General features: G+C 40.6%; 1 protein-coding gene and 1 pseudogene across 6 annotated transcripts in view; one reads left to right on the plus strand and one right to left on the minus strand.

Moving 5' to 3' along the window:
- The window catches only part of Ctnnd2 (catenin delta 2), an 851,684-nt gene that overhangs the window by 651,654 nt on the left and 179,770 nt on the right, over positions 1 to 20,260 (plus strand). The window lies entirely within an intron of this gene.
- On the minus strand, positions 19,764 to 20,243 carry LOC116083812 (annotated as a pseudogene).

Raw genomic sequence — 20,260 nt, forward strand, 5'->3', positions numbered from 1 at the left:
CATAGATAGCAAGAGAGTCCAACAGCGGATAATTAGGAAGTCAAATTGCTACTCTCTCAATATTTTCATTTATTTGCAGGAAAATGAGCAGCAGAAAGGAAACCTACATACTTAATAGAATTCATCACTAACAATGATAATTTAGCATATTTTAATTTTAATAGATCTTAACAATGTTTTAACAATGCTTATTATACCTTTCCAGTACCCAGAGAAAGAAGTGTATCTCTGACCTGATCTCCAGTAAAATATCGAAAGATTTTCACAAAGAAAGCAATCTATGGAAAGAGATTTAAAGATAGGTGCTTGACCTTAAGGTAGTCATAGTAGAATAGGAAACCAAGAGTCAAGAAGGTTTCAGCCACCAACCCTCCTGAGCTTCTTTGGCAACAATGTGTGCTTGTCTTGGTAAATGTGTGCACACTTGCACACACTCACAGATGTACACTCATTCCCACTGAACAGGAACCTTCTTCATGCCTGACACTGTCAGTTCCTTTGATCGAGTCCTAATGCTACATGTTTCAGCCAGGTCTTCTCTCCTCTTCGATGTGTGCTCACTACCAGTCTCACCTCTGTGTGCCCACTACCAGTCTCACCTCTGTGTGCCCACTACCAGTCTCACCTCTGTGTACTTTTGCCTGGAAGGAGAGACAAGAAGACAGTGTGCATCCTGACAAACTTCACACAAATACATACTTGGCCTACTCGTGGCTTGACTTTAGACTCTGATCTTTTCCTTTTCAGCAAAATGGATTTTAATTGAAGAGTTCAGTTCTGTTTTCAAGTGGTGTACCTGCTCTGTTCACACCCACATGATGTCCAAGGATTAACTGTGCAGCTGCTCAAATGAGAGCAGAAGTGAGCCTGTATTCCAGTCAGGTGTCCAGTATTGAACAATCTCATAGTTGCACTAACAAGGCTCCCTCTCCATTGCTATCCAGAGCTCATAGGCACATGCATGATGCTTTCAGATGGTGAAGAGCTACCCTCTCTCCTTCTCATGGGACTTAGAACCTTCTTTTTGTGGTTAATGGGATGGAATAAGAACCCTGATGTATAAGGCTATGAAATACAAATCACCACACATACAAACATTAATAAAAAAGGATCATGGACAATGAGAGTTTACTGGTGCTGATGATGGATTCTTCTGTTGTTGTTTTAGTGCTTTTATTTATTTATTTATTTTTTGTTTGTTTGTTTTTTCGAGACAGGGTTTCTCAGTGAAGCCCTGGCTGTCCTGGAACTCACTCTGTAGACCATGCTGGCCTTGAACTCAGAAATCTGCTTGCCACTGCCTCCCAAGTGCTGGGGTTAAAGGCATGCGCCACCACTGCCCAGGTATTTTGTTTTTGTTTTTTACTCTTTCGATAGTTCTATAGCCTTAATGCAGCAGATGTTTGGTGCTAAGCATCCTCAGGGAACTAAGAAGTAAGAGTGGTCGAGTGAGAAGCAAAGAACAGAAAACCAAGAGGGGTTGGAGTTAAAGTGAAGGCATTCCGGAATCTCCTGGAAGACAGGAGACCCAGCTCCTCCAAGACAGGAGTCCAGTGGCTTGTACACAGAGGCATGCATAAACATAGGTGTCTACACAAAGGCGTGCACACATAGGGGGTCCCCAGCCCCAGTGTCTCCTTCCCAAGTAACTATTGAGTGTGAAATGCTTTTCTCTCTTTCTCTTGGCTGTTGATTTTGACTCTAGGGGTGGTTGCATTGTATAATTAACACATACAGCTGATCACACCCACCCTTTTCAAAGGATGTTTTTGGCAGACTCCGACCTTCTATGAAGCCTTCAGGAGACTCCTGCTTCTTTTGTACACTCACAGGAAGTAGGGATTTGGCTTTAACACATATTTATGCTTCTGAGATGAAAATGGATCATTTAGGCTCTCTGAGCAGTTAATCAATTTAATAACTTTCTGCAAAACTGTCTTTGCTATTAAGTTAGTTATTGGAGTGTGTAAACACAGATGTGAAGTTTTATTGTCATGGGGAAAAACTTCACATTGAGGATGCCATGTTATTTTTAAGTTGAATCTGACAAAAATGTGATTGAAAAGGGAAAAGTGTGTAGTTTCTGAAGAGGAACCACCCCACAGCAAACACAAAGCTTCATTAAGCCAAACAGTAAACAGGAAAGAATAGTCTCCCATTTGCCAGTCAACCTTCTGGTGGTTTGAATGAGAAATGTGGCCCATGGGACTAGGGATTTGAACACTTGGTTCCTGATTTTTGGTTCTGTTTGGGAAGTTTAGAAGGGGTGACCTTCCTGGAGGAAGTATGTACATGGCTGCTTGGTGCTCTGCCTTCCATCACTACAGACTCTTCTCTCCCTGGGACCAAATATGCTGCTTCAGTTATGGTATTTTATCACAGCAAAAGAACCTTAAGTTAATGCAGCCGCCAAATATTAGGTCTCTACCTCCAGAGTGTTAGGGCTGCATGTTATTTATATCTGAGGAGACAGTGTTTGCTATCATAACAGCCAACTCTATGCAAAGACCTTTCAACTAGAATAGGAGTTGGCTACGCTATTTGTGTGTATTTATGGAATTTATAGATACTCCACCTCGTAGCTACCCTTGGAACTCCCCCTCCCTCACTTATCTCTCATTAGTTGCTTTTCCTCTGTGTTTTCTTCAGAGATAATGCTGCTGATGCCTTGGGACAAATACTGACCCTAGGAGTTAAGGACAGGAAGTGAGGGCTCAGACACTTCTAGGAAGGAACTGTGAGGCATCTGAGGGTTGTGGTAAATGAAGCCCCCAGACATGGATGAGGAGAGAACTTGCAGTTAGCGCATATCCACTGAGCAAAACAAAGGGACATCAAGTCTTCTGCAAGGACAAATTGTCCCATAGGTTATCTGGTCCAGCATGGTCACTTCTCAACATATATACATAGGAACAATAATGAAGGGACTCAACAGGTTACATTTAAAGATGTGTGTGTGTGTGTGTGTGTGTGTGTGTGTGTGTGTGTGTGTGTGTGTGTGTATAAAACAATAGCAGAAGAATTATAGGCCACGAACTTGAGAGGATATAGAGCAGAAGATAACCTGAAAGTAGTTGGAAGGACAATGAGAGGCAAAAAATGATGTTAAATATAGTACTCATATGAAATTCTTTAAAAAAACAATATATTTTAAGCCAACAATTATCTCCCATACATCTATCGACTCAAGACAGTGATTTGCTGGCTTTCACATGTGTGCACACACTTATACACATACATGGACCTTTAATCATGCCTCTGCAATATAGGCATGCTCAGACATGCATGTGTAGACATGCAAACACATACCTATTTGTGCATACACAGCTATGTGCACACCGACACATGCACACACACACACACACACACACCACTCAGGGTGACCTTGGATTTATCATGCATCTGTAAGCCTCTTCAGGTGAAGTTCTGTATTTCAAAGACTTCTCCCCCAAGTCTTCTGGCTCCATTTCTACATCAGTTTTGTACACCAGGCCTAGCAGTGCTCCTGGAGAGTTGCAGGCTGTTCCTCTGATTGTCACTGCTCCCTGGGGCACTATGCATGGCTGTTCTGCTGGTTGCTACAGTCCTATTGGCTGTTCTACAGTCAGAGTGCCCCATGGGTATCAGCCTCAAGTCCCCAGAGAGCTGTACCTGCAAGCTGTTATGTGACCCAGAAAGAATGGCTTGCTGCCCCTTACAGTATGGTTTATAAAGAAATCCCTGAAGAGTTTTCCCAAGGCTCTAGGCATGAAGGAAACAAAGATTTCTCTCTGCTTTTCCCCCTGAGATGGGATAATGCTCTCCTTGCTGGGTTGGGGAAGACTGTGTTCTAGTCTTTCACACCCCTGTCCCACACCCAGGACTGTATTCTATTCCTAAAACCTAGTAACTGGTTTCTGTTTGGATCAGTTTTCCTCCTAAGAGAATTCCTGCTTCATCAGTCAGGAATCCCCAGTCCACTTCACCAGTCTAGTCAGGTCTCAATTCTCCAAGTTGTTTTCATGCCCAGAACCTCCTGCATGAACACACACCACAAGTTGATGATTGATTATATGAAATTTATGCAAATAGTAGCGCCTTTAATTGTTTTTCCTCATATTTAAGAATGCATTATGCAATATGCATTATGAATTATCTTCGAAATGAGACACAGTCTAAGTATGGAATTGTTTCATACCCACCTCAATCACATTGTCTGAAGATAATCTTGTATACCTTCATATAATTTTGTACCTGGAGGGTGTACCTTATTTTCTCTTGGTGACACCCCATAAACCATGTGATGCTCCTTCATTTTTATTACAACCTGTCATATCAACTCAGGTGTCTAATTTTCTACCCAAGCCTTGTGCCAGCCCTTGAAACCTTCGTATTTAGAAACATTTTGTGTTGAGGTTGTCAGATTAGGAATATGGTTAACCTGTAGTGGATTCTGTCAGCCCTATGTCTCCAGGCTGCCTGGAGTGACGGATACTGTCTAATGTCATCAGTGGACAGAAGCATTCTGGCTCACAGACATTGTCAGGCTATGCCACTGCAAGTGCATGCATTTGTTAGGCTGTCTATAGATTTGGACCAGGTTTTCAGTGTTTTCCAGGGGCTGGCAGGCCGAGAGAGCTTTTGCTCCACTAAGCCCCTGGTCAAAGATATAAAAGAGCTGGTTGTTACTAACCCCATCCTTCAGGTCTCATAAGGTCCCTCTCTGCCGCACACTCTTCACTAATGGTACATGAACATACTGTTGAATAAGCATCGTGATGCTGAAATTCTATATGTGAGGCACAACAACCTTATACTTTTATTTGGTAATGCTTAAAAATGAGCGACCCTGAGAGTTAGGATGGCTGAGGGTAGGAGATATGGCTTCTAGCCTGGAAAGCAAGTTCCATTCAGATCTTGAGGTGCTGGGCTGTGAGCATCATATAGGTCCTATAGCATTTGGTTTAGGGTGTCAGAGGGAAGGAGATGCAGACTCCAATAGGAAGCACTTCTACCCTTAGATCAATCTGATGGAGACGCTACCCCAGTGTTCCCCTTAAGCTTCCTCATTGTATCTCAAAGTGGTCAGCTAATAGCTACTACTATGTTCTTCTGGTTTTCTGAGAAAAGGCTTAGTTCTATTGTAAGTTTCTCTGTGTTCAATGACTTCCCACTGAAGGATAGAGTCTTAGCCAATCAACATTAAAATTTTTCCTCTAATGCTTTAAATATTAACTTAAAAATCTACTTGTAAAAAATTCTTACATGTTAAGACCATATGCCCAATTTGCTTTGTTAATGGCAAAGACTTGGTGAATAATGCAAGAAATTTCTCACAAAGCAGAAGCGCTAGATTGATATTCAAAGAAAACAAGTAGTGAATAACCACTACTATTCCCATGTTGGGCATGGGATATCTATTCCCATGAGATATTTAAACAATTAATGTCATTATTTCCAAACTAATGCCATCTGTTCCTTCTTGTTTACCAAAAAAAAAAAAAAAAAAAAAAAAAAAAAAAAAAAAAAAAAAAAAAAAAAAATTTGAGTACAAATTTGTCCTCCAAGAAAAAAATGCACATTTTTAACCTGCTAGACACTCTTTAGAATGGTGTGAATTAGACATGTTCTCAGGTCTGAGGCCTACTGACAAGAACTGAGGCTAGGATATAGCTTTAAAGGACATATTTGCTATAAGAGTCTATCCCTTTGTGAAATAATTTAAATTGCATATGTTGCACATGCTGGCATTATATACAGTTAAATCTTTATACTTAAAAGGTGGTCTATATTGTAAACAGTAGCCTTTTATTGGAAAAACATAATAAATTACTGCTTTATATTTAAGAATAAATGTTCACATCCCTTATCTTAAAAATATCCCCACACTGAAAAAAAAATGTAGTATCTAGTATCTAAAAACTAATGCAATAAAGCTATGAGGAATGATCTAGTTATTTCTATGCATATCATTTTTATAACTAATAACTAAAGTATGAATTGTTTTCTCAGTGAATTTTAAATAAGTGTTATCTAATAATGAGCTATCAAAGTTCTGTATTCTACAAAACATGACCAAGACATGGAGTTTTCTAACAATTTCAAGATCTCATCATGTTTGTCTTTCTTGTCCACCAACTACTACATTATCTTCAGCTTCAAGTGATTGAATGCTGTGGTTCATCTGGGTCCAATTTAATTTATCACCACCATTTTGTATGCTATAAGTCATAACATGAATATATATTTATGAAAGAGTGGATGTTGTATGGACTTCTGTCTTTACATGTCAGGCTACTTCTGCTTTGCTAGGTCTCTCTCTCCGATGAGGCATTCTTAATGACATTCATCTAGTCAGGATTAATAGATCAAATCTCATGTCAGGTAAACTACAGATATTTAATCTCTCCCATGAACACACGCACACGCACATGCACACACCTTCTTTAAGGATATTGGAAATGACGTATCACTGATTGATCCTTGAATCAATCTGGTGGAGACTCTATTCCAGTTTTCCCCCTAGGCTGCCTGACTACATCTCAACATGGTCTTCAGCTAATAACCACTGCTATGTACACTCTCTAGCTTGCTGAGAAAGGCTTTGCCCATTGTAGATGTCCCTCCATTTGCTGGATGCTCTTCTCTCTACCTCTGACTTCATGGCAAGACGTCACCTGCTCTGTGAGATGTTGTGAGTAGTTATGTCCAATCACTTCTACAGATGCGTAACACCACTGTAGGAATGGAAACAGGCACCAAGAGATCCCATTTCTTTTCTCCAACATTATCAATCCAACCTAAATACAGGGCTAACTCTTAGTATTCTTCCTTCTTCACTTCTGCTTCTTTATTCCCATCCCCACTAACTCCACCATACCACTGGATGCCAGGAATCAGCAAGTGCCACCTGTGTTCATTTGGCTTATATAAACTATTCAGTACAGTTTTTAAATTCATGGTTTTATAAGTTCATGTAATAGAATTAATATTATTTTTCATATGATTAGTTTATTTGAGCCACAACTATCCATGATGTATCTGGAAAAAATGATTAATCCCCCTCTCTAATTATTGCAGTAAACTTCTTTACTCTGCATCATGGATCATAGATGTTATGTTGGCAAGATATTTTCCAGAATTTAAATTAATTATATAAATGATTCCATCTGATGTTAATGCTGAATAATATAATAAAAATATTATAAATCTAATGAGCTTTTCATAGACTGAAAACATGGAATCTTTCAAAAGACTCACTTTCCTTAAATATTTTTAATCTTCATAAGATGACAGGTATCTTAATTTGTAATGCCTGTATTTTGAAGTATGTATTTGTTCTTGTTGAATGAACTTAATAGTTTAAAATAATACATTTTTTCTAGATACCAAGTATTAATTTTTTATTTTCTAAGATGTTTTGTTGTTGCTATTGGTATTTTTGTTGAATACTGGGAGACCCAACTTTGGTTAATGTGATAAGCCATAGTATTATAAATGATGGAATTAGTCAGAAACTGAATAATTCAGTTTATGATTAAGCTTATTTCCCTAGATGGAAACCTGATGAAAATGTTCCAGTATTCATTCTCTTCCTCTCTCTCTCTCTCTCTCTCTCTCTCTCTCTCTCTCTCTCTCTCTCTCTCTCTCTCTCTCTCTCTCTCTCTCTCTCTCTGTGTGTGTGTGTGTGTGTGTGTGTGTCCAGTAGCCATGTCTCACTTCCTTATGGAGATTTCACTAACTGAACTTTCACAGTCCCTGCTGAAAACCACAGTGCATTGGGATCTGTTGTAGTTAACTGAGAGACCTAACCTTCATTCATCTTTGCAGGTGTTTTTGTATTCTGGTTATAACATTTGCAATCACAGGGTTGTGTGCCTGTACCTTATTCTCTCATCCCTGAGAAAGGTTGATTTTAATGTTTTTTTTTCATTTACTCTTGTTAGGATTATAAAGAGTTATCTGAAAACTTGATCATCAAATCCCACAGTCTTACTCTTCTAGGTTCTCACTAATCTGTCATTTGTTCCCAAATCTGTGATTGGGACCAGCAGATAGTTGCTGTGTAGGGCAGTGACATGAATCCCTCCTGCATGGTAGCAACATTAGTCTGACAGCAGGGTTGTGATGGATTGGAATTGTCTGCCTTGTGATAGATAAGTAGAGTTCGTGGGAACAGTTGGTTATTGTGATTTCTAAAGCTAAACATCATGACAGAAGACTCCATTTAAGTTCATTTCAGATCTTGGATTTCCAGTTACAAATTAGGAAAAGGAAATTGGTCTTTGCAGGATAGGATGGCTTTGAAGAGAGAAATAGAAGCAATAATCTTGATGGGCAATAGCTCAGTGTATGAAAAATATCCTTCTTTGAACCATGTCAACAGTGCCTTCCTTAACCTGCAAATGCAAGTGAAGCCATATGCCTATAATAACCAATAGCTTAAAGCCTTACACCCTTAAACTCTGGTGACAGAGGCAAGTCCATTATTGAAGCTGTAAATGTTTAATACCCATTGATAGTAGTATATGTATATATTCAGTGGCATTTGTTTTCAGAACCTGTGTATTCATAGTATTTGTAGTTATAATACCTTGTTCTTAGCAGGACACCCAATGGAAGAGCCATGTCTAGAGGAAATAGAAAATTATTAATTAAATAACACTGTGAAAAATATAGCACAGATATCAATAGACAGACATACCCAGAAAAAGATTAAGAAAAGAAAAACTATTAGTTTTGCACATCAATACCTATTTTGATACTTTCTGAACTGTTTGGTTGCTCCACTGTTTTTTAATTTAATATTGTAGTTTCAGTTGTATCAACTAGAAAGGGATGTTCCAGTGACCAACCTGAAGGAAAAGTAAAACAGACCCCTTATAGTAAACAAACATCACCTCTGCTGTAAGAATCCCCAGTATAAAAACAGTTGCTTAGTCCAGTTAGGGAAGACCTCCCACTAAACATTGTTGAACATTGTTAGGTGGAATTGTCGTATGTTTTTGGAGCATATTGACAATTTATTACTATTTAAAGTATCTGGGATCTTTACCCAGTCATTTAAGTTTTTTGAACTTATACTCAGTAGAAATTAAGAACAGTTTTCAATGAAGTTCAATTAAATGTAAAATGTATTTAAAACACTTTGTTGATATGTTATGAACTGATGTAAGAAAAAAGAAAAAAAAATCAGCTCAAAGTCCATCAATATGTGATTGGATTAAAATGTTAACAGGCGTTAACAAGCAGAATGCTCTCTAATTCCTGGCCTACCAAGGCTACATAGTAAAAAATCGCCCCCTCGCTCAGTCAACCAATCAGTAATATTGTCCATGCAAAAAAAAACATTACTAAGCATTAAAATTAACACACTTGTTGATATCAAAATACATCAGTGCTATGTGCTGAATGTAAAAGCATGAGCAGGCAGCATGTGTGTTGATGTCTGTAAAATAACTTGTGTCTGCTAAGCAAAGAGAGATCATGGGAGAACGTTCTAGTAACTCTAAATATCTGTGGCTGGATTTCTTTTTCACGTTTCTCTCCTTTCCTACACTGGAGGTTTTAACCTTGCCATGTACTAAACTGAAAGTTAGAGGGTAGAAAATAGCAACTTGTTATCTTAGAAAGCTTTAAAATATATACCAAAGCATGCACTTGAAATTTGATAATGATTAACTACAATGTAAATTGAAATTATTATACAGTCTACATATCCATATAGGAGAAATAAGGAAAGCCCAAAGTAGAAACCTTGTAAAAGCTTGCTTGAAGGAGACAAGCAATGAACCTCTCTACATTTTGGCATAATGGCTCAGTAAAAGCCGCCTTTGGTTCCTGGAAAACAATACCGTTTCCACGCAACTGAGGGTTAGTCAACAGATAAATGCATTACATGTGTTCCACCTATTCAACAATATCTCTGGAAGTCATTTTTATCAATTTTGTGATTTTACCTGGAGGAGTAATGCTGAATGTCACACAGCATTTAAATAAGCAAGATTGTCACTTTCCCTAAATTGTTTTCTGAAAATCCTATTACACTTTACATTCCAGTCATAATAGCGGCCCCATCATTACACATCCTGGGCCCTGCTCTGCTCATGTCACTGCTGCTTTGAATCAGAAAACAACTAAAATAAGCGATTTTCTCCCCTCCTATCATTTGTTCTGCTTATAGTCACTGACGTAATGATCAACCTTCTAACTCGCATCTCTTTGTCCTCACTCAACCCACTGATGGGCCTACACCAGACAGTGTGCAGTGACAATTGCAACTCAGGTTTTGGTGGGATTGGTTTTATTAGGGGAAGACACATAGTAAAATGGAGCTATGGGCTCAGTCAGGAAAGTGCCTGCCTCACAAGAATGAGGGCTTTAGTCTGGATGCCTTGAAGCACTGGGAAAAGCCAGAATTGTGGCAGGTGCTTGTAATTCTAGTGTGTGGAGAGAGCAGAGTCAAGAGGGTCTGAGGAGTTGCCAGCCTTTGCAAATCCATGAGCTGCAGCTTCAGTCACATTCCATGCCTCAAAATATAAAGATAGCAAGCAGACAATGATGTCTGCCTGGGCCCTTCCATGCTGGTCCAACAGGCACACAGGTGCATACACACCAGCAAGTACACACATCACATTCAAACAAAACAGCATACCAATACCACACAGACACACATGCACACACACACATACATGCACAAAGATTCACACCACACACATTGATACCCCCACACTATACACACATACATTCATAAACACGCATACCAACACCACACACATACATCACACTCACACCCGTACCCAACACCATATACACACATAGATGCATACAATCACATACATTTCACAAATACATCCACTCACCATATTTACTAATTATACACACATATATACACTAAAAGGAGACATACATCTCTATTACATTTCTATATTTTTTAAAAATCTAAGCACTTGTAAGTTACCAGAAATGTCGGATGAGATCTCAGACCCATACCACTGTAAGACTAACAGTCTCTAGAGCTAAAACTTCTCTAATGTTTTTCTTCTGATGCCAAATTGCCTTTACCATTACTCTTAAATGCTGACAAGCTTAGGACCGGCCCTGGGCTTTGGCTCTTCATTTGAACTCTATGTCTGTGATTTCATTCTATCCTGTGGCTCCAGACATCACCTCAGTGCTAAGGCCTTTGTGTTTCTGTCTCTAGCAATGTGCTTTGGCTCACCCAGCACCTGCCTCCTGCTACCACTCCTGGATGGTTAACTGGCATTTCAAACTTAAAGCATGCCATCCTGGAACCCACAGTTTCCTATCTTTGAAGACTCAAATGTCTGATTTCCCCCATGTTCTCCCTTAGCCCAGTCAGACACGCAGTCCCCAAAGCTAACTGAAGCATTTATCCCTTGGACTCACAACATGATCTACAACTTGGTTTGCTTACTTCTGACCTCTGAGAAACACATTCTGAGTTGAGCACTGCCAGAACAGTGCCTCCTCCATGAATGTCACGTCTGGCTAGGGTGACAAAAGCATGATTTTCTAGGTAGGGTTGATACCCATCACTGGGATTGATGCTAATGAACTGTGTTCTTCAAAATGGTAAGTTGTGTTATAAAAGCTCCATCTTTAAAATTTAAGAGTCTTTAGAGGTACTTTATACATGTTTAAAAACTCAAAAGCATAAAGTTAATAAAATAAAATCTAAGAAAAGGAAGTAGTTACTCAAAAATATTTGTTGAACAACAGCAGCAACAACAACAAACCTCTTAGAACTTAGAGCTAAGAAGCTATAACTTCATTTGGTAGAACTGATGGTACCAGGGAGAAGTGAACTTTGAAAACAAACCTAAGGGCTAGTGAGATAGTTCTGAAGACAAAAAGATAAACGTGCTTGGTGCCAAGCCTGGTGACCTCAGTTTAACCTCTGGAACCCACATGACAGAAGGAGAGAGTTTACTTCTGCAGCCTGTTTTCTGACCTCCATCCCAAACATGCAGAGTGAGACAATGCTCTCTCTCTCTCTCTCTCCCTCTCTCTCTCTCTCTCTCTCTCTCTCTTTCTCTCTCTCTCTCTCTCTCTTTCTCTCTCTCTCTCTCTCTCTCTCTCTCTCTCTCTCTCTCTCTCTCTCTCTCTCTCTCTCTCTCTCTCTCTCTCTCTCTCTCTCTCCCCCCCTCTCTCTCTCTCTCTCTCTCTCTCTCTCTCTCTCTTTCACACACACACACATCACTATGAATAAATGTGTTTAAAACCATGTTTAATAAATAAAACCAGATGCTAATCATGATAGCCTGCCTAACTACACTTACAGGAAACCTTCAGAGGACATGCCTCTCCTCTCAGACTTTCACCATAAGCCAGTAGAGACAAAAATGGGTGCGGGGGAGGCAGATAAGCTTGAATTTCCCCGAAAATCTGATGAAGGGATCCTTCACCTGGGGTATGATGGGGCTGATTTAGGGCTGGTCAGACGGCTTGTGTCTCCTACGTAAGAGTGTTTGTCAGGCCTAGGTAGACAGGAAACCGTAGAAAGGTGGGAACATCGCCAGAAAGGCTTCAAGTGCCTAACTGAGGAGGAGCAGGCACAGCGTTCCCTGCTCTCTCCCTCCATGTCCTTGGCTGAAGGTGTAGGGAGGGACAGAGGTTCCATGGAGTTCTATATCATGACACAATGGCATCTTCTTTTTAACTTCTATAACAATTGTATCCATGTACAGAGTGTATTGTGATCGCCACTCACTGTGCTCTCCTCTCTTTCTCCCGCTAACACTTGCCAACTCCCCTCTTAGCAGCTACTTGCCATCCTACTCCCTTACCCATGTTTGTGTGCAGATCCATAGACAGCAAGATACCAGGGTGCCATACTGTGGCCTTGGTGCCAACCAGTGCCTCGGATGGTATTTCCTGTCAATCTAGACAGGAAATCACAAAAGAAAAAGAATTTTCCAGGAATCTAACACATAATATCTTTGCATGTTCTCAACTTGGAGCCACATCCTTGTTGAAAATCTGACAGCATATGCAGGTATCCAGTGGATTGATTGTCAGGCCTCCTCCCCTGCAGTCCATCTCTTAACTCCTGAGAAATATGGACTTTCTGTCTGGGTGATGTTTATGACCTGTTTAGACATCCTGATCTTGGGAGACCCTGAGACTATAGAGTAGGATCCCTGCCCCAAGTCTCCGTTTACCATGCCCCTACCACAGTTGCCTTCCCTAGTGCTGACTCTGCCTTTACTAATATACGAAGTACAATATACATTCATCCTCTTGGCTCAGTCTCTCTGCTCTATAAAGAAACTGAAGACTTGAGCCTCCTCTTTCTCTTCTATTCCTTGTCTCCCACAGCTCTGCAAAACTCCACCACAGACTGCAAAATGCTTGTACAACTGACCCCCTACCAGATTTCTCTCTCTAGAGCAGTTCTCAACCTTCTTAATGCTGCTACCCTCTAATAAAGTTCCTCATGTTGGAGTGACCCCCTAATCATAAAATTATTTTTGATGCTGCTTCGTAACTGTAATTTTGCTACTGTTATGAATCATAATGTGTTTTCTGATGGTCTTAGGTGACTTCTCTGAAATGGTCATTTCAGAGAAATGACCCACTGCCAAGGGTTTGCAATCCATAGGTTGAGAACCACTTCTCTAAAACTTCAAACAAAATATCCTGTTTACTGAACAAATGGATAATAAAGTTGATCTAGAAGTAGATGAAGAAGTTAAGTGATGATGGAGGATACTGAAGAGCAAACATCTCCCTTATTACATCCTTAGTCTTAGCACAGGTTTTCTCTGCTCCTCAGAAGGTTGCATGGGAGCTGGTGTTAATGAACATTTAATTGGTCAGAACAAAGATACAATAATGAGGAGTGGATGCTCACAGCCATCCATTGGACTGAGCACAGAGTCCCCAATGAAGAAGCTAGAGTAAGGAGCCAAGGAGCTGAAGGGGTTTGCAGCCCCATAGGAGGAACAACAATATGAACTAACTAGTACCTTCAGAGCTCCCAGGGACTAAACCACCAACCAAAGAGTACACATGGGGGAACTCATGGCTCCAGCTGCACATGTAGAGCAGAGGATGACCTAGTCAGTCATCAGTGGGAGGAGAGGCTCTTGGTCCTATGAAGGCTCTATGCCCCAGTTTAGGAGAATGCCAGCGCCAGGATGTGGGAGAGGGTGGGTTGGTGTGCAGGGGGGAGTAGGAGGGAATAGGAGGTTTTTCAGAGGGAAACCAGGAAAAGGGATAACATTTGAAATGTAAATAAAGAAAATATCTAATAAAAAAAGGGGGAAAAAAGAAAAAAAACTAAGGAGGAGTAGGGGCTGAAGAGATGGCTCAGTGGTTAAGAGCACTGACTGCTCTTCCAGAGGTTCTGAGCTCAATTCCAGCAACCATGTCATATCTCAGAACAATATGTAATGGGATTCAGTGTCCTCTTCTGTTGTGCCTGAAAAGAGTAATTGTGTACTCACATACACTAAATAAAGAAATCTTTTTTAAAAAAGAAAAAAATAAGTAGCAGCCTCAATGGTTCTTTTTAAACAATTCTTTAATTCATTCTGGGCTGAAGAGATGGCTCAATGGTTAAGACCACTTGCTGCTCTTACAGAGAAGCCAAATTCAGTTCCCAGTACCTACATAACAGCTCATAATCATCAGTAACTCTAGTTCCAGGGGATTCGATGCTCTGCTCTGACCTCTGTGAACATGAGGCACATAAGTGGTGCACATAGGTACATGAAGATAAAACACTTGTACACATAATAAAAATAATGGTAAAAGAATGAGAGAATACAATTGCATTTAGCTTAAGAAGGCCAAGAATGTGCTCTCTAATAAGATGTTAGCAGAAACCTAAAGGAAATAATAATCTGAGTTAAATAGGGATGTTAGGCTGAGGAAACAGTAACATCAGTGTAGGACGAAGCTTAGATAATGTCAGGAAAAGCAACAGTTGGTATGGCTAGAGAGCTTGGGCAGGGAGGCAATGGAAGAGAAGGGTCATGGAGACTTTGAAGTTTACTTTGAGCAACTTTGAACACCATTGAGAGATTTATAACAAGTAGTTGATGAGAACTGACTTAACATTTAAAGGGGTCTCTTTGGCTACTCAGTTCAGAATGGAGTTTTGAAATAAGGAAACCAAGAAGTCATTGGTGATTATAAGGTTTAGAGCTATCAGTAATGGAGATGGGAAAGACAGAAGATGTTCAATGGGGCAGAGAACATAAGAGGTTCAAGATAAGTCTTGGCTGTCTGAAAAGAAGCATCAGCTGGGCTGGTGGACATTCATAATGGTTTTCAGAGGAAGTTCTGGATGTGAAGAATATATTTGAAAATCATAGTGGGAATGTGGGTAATAATGGTACCCATGAGTATTAGTGAAATTTTCAACATAGTGGAGCTAGCAGAGATTAAGTACACATGATAACTGAACCCTGAGGTAGTTCCTCATTTTCTAACTTTTCAAGCTTTTTTATATGTATGTGTATATGTATATAATGTTTAACATGTTTCCCATCATATTCTAGAAAGCACAAATAAGAAAAAAAGAAATGTACAAAAAATAATTGTAAAATATTGGGTGGTACCCACTCAGTTCCTAGGTCATTTCCATTAGAGAGATGGAAACCAGGCACATCTGTCTGAATTTCACTGTGTTGGAGATTTTCACTACTCTTCTATAATACGCTTGTAATTGCCAAAACCGTGGGTATCCTTTTGGTAGTTGAGACTATCCTCCTTGACATCCGCCATGCAAGTAAGCCTCTAGACACCAAGACTTGACCCATTCGTGGCTTCGGGTTATGCTATGTCTTTCTTTTCCCCTGAACGTCTTTGTCCATCCCTGGATAGTTGTGTGAGTCACTCAAGGGTCATCTTATAGGTGACCCCTGACATTGAACCTTCTTTTACTCCCTTACAGGGAGATTTTCTTACCTGTATATTCTTTCTCCAATGGCTCATTGTCAAATTGTCACTGACCTAATGCACATAAGTTTTTATCTCCACAGGTGACCTCAGCTTCATTGACTGTATATTTCTCAGTGACCAGCAATGCCTTGTTTGAGCAGGCATTCATAAGTTATCTGCTGAAAAATTAAACCCATTTAAAAAATGGCACAAGAAACTGATGGGTCCCCAAGTACCTGATGAAGCAGTAAATGGTTTTCTGAAAACTAAATGGGAAGAACACTTACTACAAATCTGTAGTTATAAAAGTGAAACTAGAATCATGAATTTGAATGTGATCACCAGTAATCACACTGTCTTCGTGGTGAAATCCTCTGCTCTCATATATTTCCCATGAAATAACCTCCAGGAAAATCTCGAAGGGGCAGTGGAGTTTGGAACATGGGGACCAGCATTTATATTCGAGCTCTCTCGGTCTAATTTATAGCTTCTCCTTGGGAAAGTTTTCCAAATTCTTTAATTGTTGATTATAAATCTGAAAGTGACCCCCACAGCTCTACTTCCTTCCTAGGTTATAATCAGATTTATAAAATAGTGCAGGTTCACAGTAAAGCATAGTATCTGATAGTGCTTATTTCAGTGAAGACAGGGATAATGTCAACCAGAATTATGGTACATAGATGGGATTTAGCTGGAGGTTCTTCCCATTCCATCTTTTATTTCTTCACTTTTCTACCATGGAAGACTGGGATTGTGTTACTGTAGATTGTTGTTGTTTGTTTGCATTGTGTTTTAGAGATGGTAGAATTAAATGTTTATTAAAAAAATTATTAGCAAAAACAGTTCTACTGCTCCAAATGTTCCTTATTTTGAGAATATAAGTGACTTCTTGAAATTTCTCAAGCTACCTGACCTGAGTCTAAACAGAACCTGGAGAAGCTGAGAAGCAGAACAGCCTCCTGTGTTCATGTGTTCCGCTCCAAACAATGACAAATTACAGCGCCTCTTTAATTCAAGTCTCACATCCGCGCGCCTGACATTTCTCTGACTGCTCACACACACCCTGTCACACTTGACCTTCATTCTCAGCTACAAGTAGAATGACTCTGGCAAGGGACTCCACTCTCTTCCTCTGGGTTTTCTTATCTGTCAAAGGCAATTGGTGGAAGTTTGCAAGAGTCGGCATATACAAGGTGCTTAGCAAAGACCCTCAAGAATAATAAGAACTCAAAAATGTGAGCTTGGCCATTTCAATAATGATCTTTCTTTATTTCTTTTACTGCAAATAGCTTCTTTTCTCATGTTGTATTTTTTGATTATGGTTTTTCCTCCCCTTCTCTACTTTTCCCAGTTCCTACCTACCTCCACTCCCATCTGGAATCGCTCCTCTTTATATCCCTCATTAGAGAACAAACAGGTTTCTAAGTGATAATAATAAAATAAAATATAAAACAAATACACCGGAATGGGAGAAAACAAACGGAAGAGAAAGAAGGCAAGAAAAAGCCTTTCCATAACAAGTCTGGCATTCAGGGAGCTCTTGTCTCAGGATACCCTCCTAGGCCATGCCTTCAGTGACACAAGAACTAACTCCAGATTCTACCTTTTTAAATGCTGACCTCCACACTGAGGCCCAAGCCTTTGCAGGTGAACCAATGGGAGAAAACCAGGTCCAAACCACAACACAGGGATGCTTAGCTATGAGAGGTTCAAACTCAGATGTCCATACCAATACAACAAAAATAGACTACAGTGCTACCCATGTTATAACGCAGACACTCCTGATTTACATAAAGGTTCTATAGCCTCACCTTATTTTCTTCTCACAAAGCCTAGAGAGAAACTCCAGAACAGCTGTGAAGAGTACTGCCAACATGTGAGCCTATGTGAACCCTGGGATGTGACTCTTAATGGAGCTGCAGATATCGTACCCAGCGCCCTGCACCGGAATAAGATCTCTATAGTTAAAGGCTCTCCTTATGCATTCAAGAACTCTGTGTTGACAAAGTTAAGAGTCTGCTCATTCTCCGACATCCATATGATTTGCCAAATTCCCCAAATGGCAACAAGCAAAATAGTCTTGATCAACAAAGCTAAGTTTATTAGACTTACAGTCATGTTATTGATAATCTTAAACATGAAATTGTGTCAGTGAGTGAGTTGTATGGGATATTAATTAGATTCTTGGGTCTTGGGCAATGACTGAGGGGTAAGAATATTTACTGAACAGGCATAGGGATGTGAATCCAGATATCTGGCACCTACATAAAAAGCTGGACACAGGTACACATGCATATAACCCTAGCATTAGGGACAGAGAAGACAGGTGGCCTGAGTGCTAACTGCCCGGCTAGCCTAGTTAGAAATGGAGTTTCTCAGGAAGACCCAGAACCTTACCCTGATCCTTTGTTGTGCAAGAAGAGTATAAGAGGCAACTTGGGGAATTTCCTAACTAGGGCACAGTTCCTCTCTCTCTAGCAGAAGTCAAGTATCAGGGTAAGGTGTAGCTCAAATCCCTCCTATCCACCAACTCCACTGCTATGTATATGGGACAATGAGAGTCACCTGGTGTACTGCCCTCTCAGTCACCTAGGCATGGACACTACTTCCCTAGTAAAAGTCTCAAGAAACAGTGTCATCTGAGTGACCCAGGTACCATACATATACAACACTAACAGACATTGTACAGTGGAGAGGAGGAACCCTTTTATTGGGTCCCTTCTAAAGCAACGGCATCAACCAGTACCTACAGAAATGAACCATGAAGATGGCTCTTTAAAAAAGGTCCTAGATACTGAAGGTGAATGGTTTCTGATTTTAGTCATTATGTGTCCAAGTGAATATCAGCCATCGAGGATATCCACAGAGATCTGGGCTTAAGATTTGCTTAGGCAGAAGTGTCACCAAGAGTCTCACATGTTGGAACCTGGACAAAAATTGTATGATGTAAACAACTCTGAATACACTATTTTGTATTTACAGTAAACTTTTTGTGTTTGAAAGAAAAAAAGAAATCTTGGGAGACACATTCAGTTCATTTAATTTCTACCAAGATAACTGATTACAATTGTGATCTCAATCTTCTTGTTGGCCCTTCTTTTTCCCTGTGTGTGTGTGTGTGTGTGTGTGTGTGTGTAAGACTCACTTTGCTTAGCACAATATAAGAAACAATAAAGAATTACAGTACTCAAAAAAAAGAGAAAGAAATGGAGTTTCTAGTTGAGATAGAGACAGTCTTGAGGCAAGATGGAGAGTAAAGAAGGGAGATACCTAGTGCCCTGTTGTGGACTCCAGATACACATGAACAGTCATGCAAACACACACACTCACGTATATGAACCATATAAACATGCTCCACATATACAACATGCATGTGCATGTGCATGTGCATGCACACACACACACACACACATATCCCAATAATTGCTAAATGATTAAAAGTGGGTATTGCTCAGGCATGGGGCAGAGTTTCTGTTGGTGGCACAGTGCAGGTAGGGTGTTGATAAATAAACTCTTAGCTTATGAGAACCCCGTTTTCCAGGCATTTTCTAACATCCACAGGCAGCAGATACATACACAGGACACACATGTGCATGCAGGCCAGACACACACATGAGGCACATGCATACATGAAAGCCAAACACAAGCATAAAAATTAAAAAATAAGTAAATTTTGAAAAAAAACAAGGATAGTTTCTAAAGGATTAGTCAAAAACGTAGCTGCCTATTAGGTCTCTTCAGCTAACAAGCTTGGGCTACACTTTCAGCATATGTAGTTGCGACAGAAACTCAAGCATGAGTTCATTGCTGAAGTCAGTTCTGGCATTAAAGCAGGAGATGCTCAGTTGTGATGGCTGCATCATTGTAGGAAGTCATCTTAGAAGCTTAGCAGTCTCAGCCAGGCACTCCCGAACCAGGCTTCGGGCATGAATGATGCCTCGTTTTAGCCTCTCCATGGCACTCTTGCTCCCTGCATACGTGGGTCTGATCTCTTTCCCCCAACTCTTCAATGATGGCCAGCAGCTCTGCATATTTACTCTGAGGCACCTGGCTATTTCCAGTTCCCTGGGTATAGCCTAGTGATGGAGGCCCATAGTCACTCAGCAGCTGACGATATTGGGAGGAGGTCGCCATGGACACTGCCGGCGTTGAGGGCAGCGGCGGGCATGTGCGCGGTCCAGTTCGGCTTGTACGACATCCCCGCGGGCGCTGGGCGCGCCGGGCAGAGCCGGGCCAGGCCGCGAGCGCAGCGGCGACGTTGAGGCCGAGCCCCGGGCCGGGCGGCCCCAGGTCCCCATGCCAGGTCCTAGCCTCTGGCCAGTCAGAAGGCCCATCTGGCTACCCCGTGGAGATGCGAGGCTTTGTTCAA

The sequence above is a fragment of the Mastomys coucha genome, unplaced genomic scaffold, assembly GCF_008632895.1.
Source record: "Mastomys coucha isolate ucsf_1 unplaced genomic scaffold, UCSF_Mcou_1 pScaffold8, whole genome shotgun sequence".
NCBI lineage: Eukaryota > Metazoa > Chordata > Mammalia > Rodentia > Muridae > Mastomys > Mastomys coucha.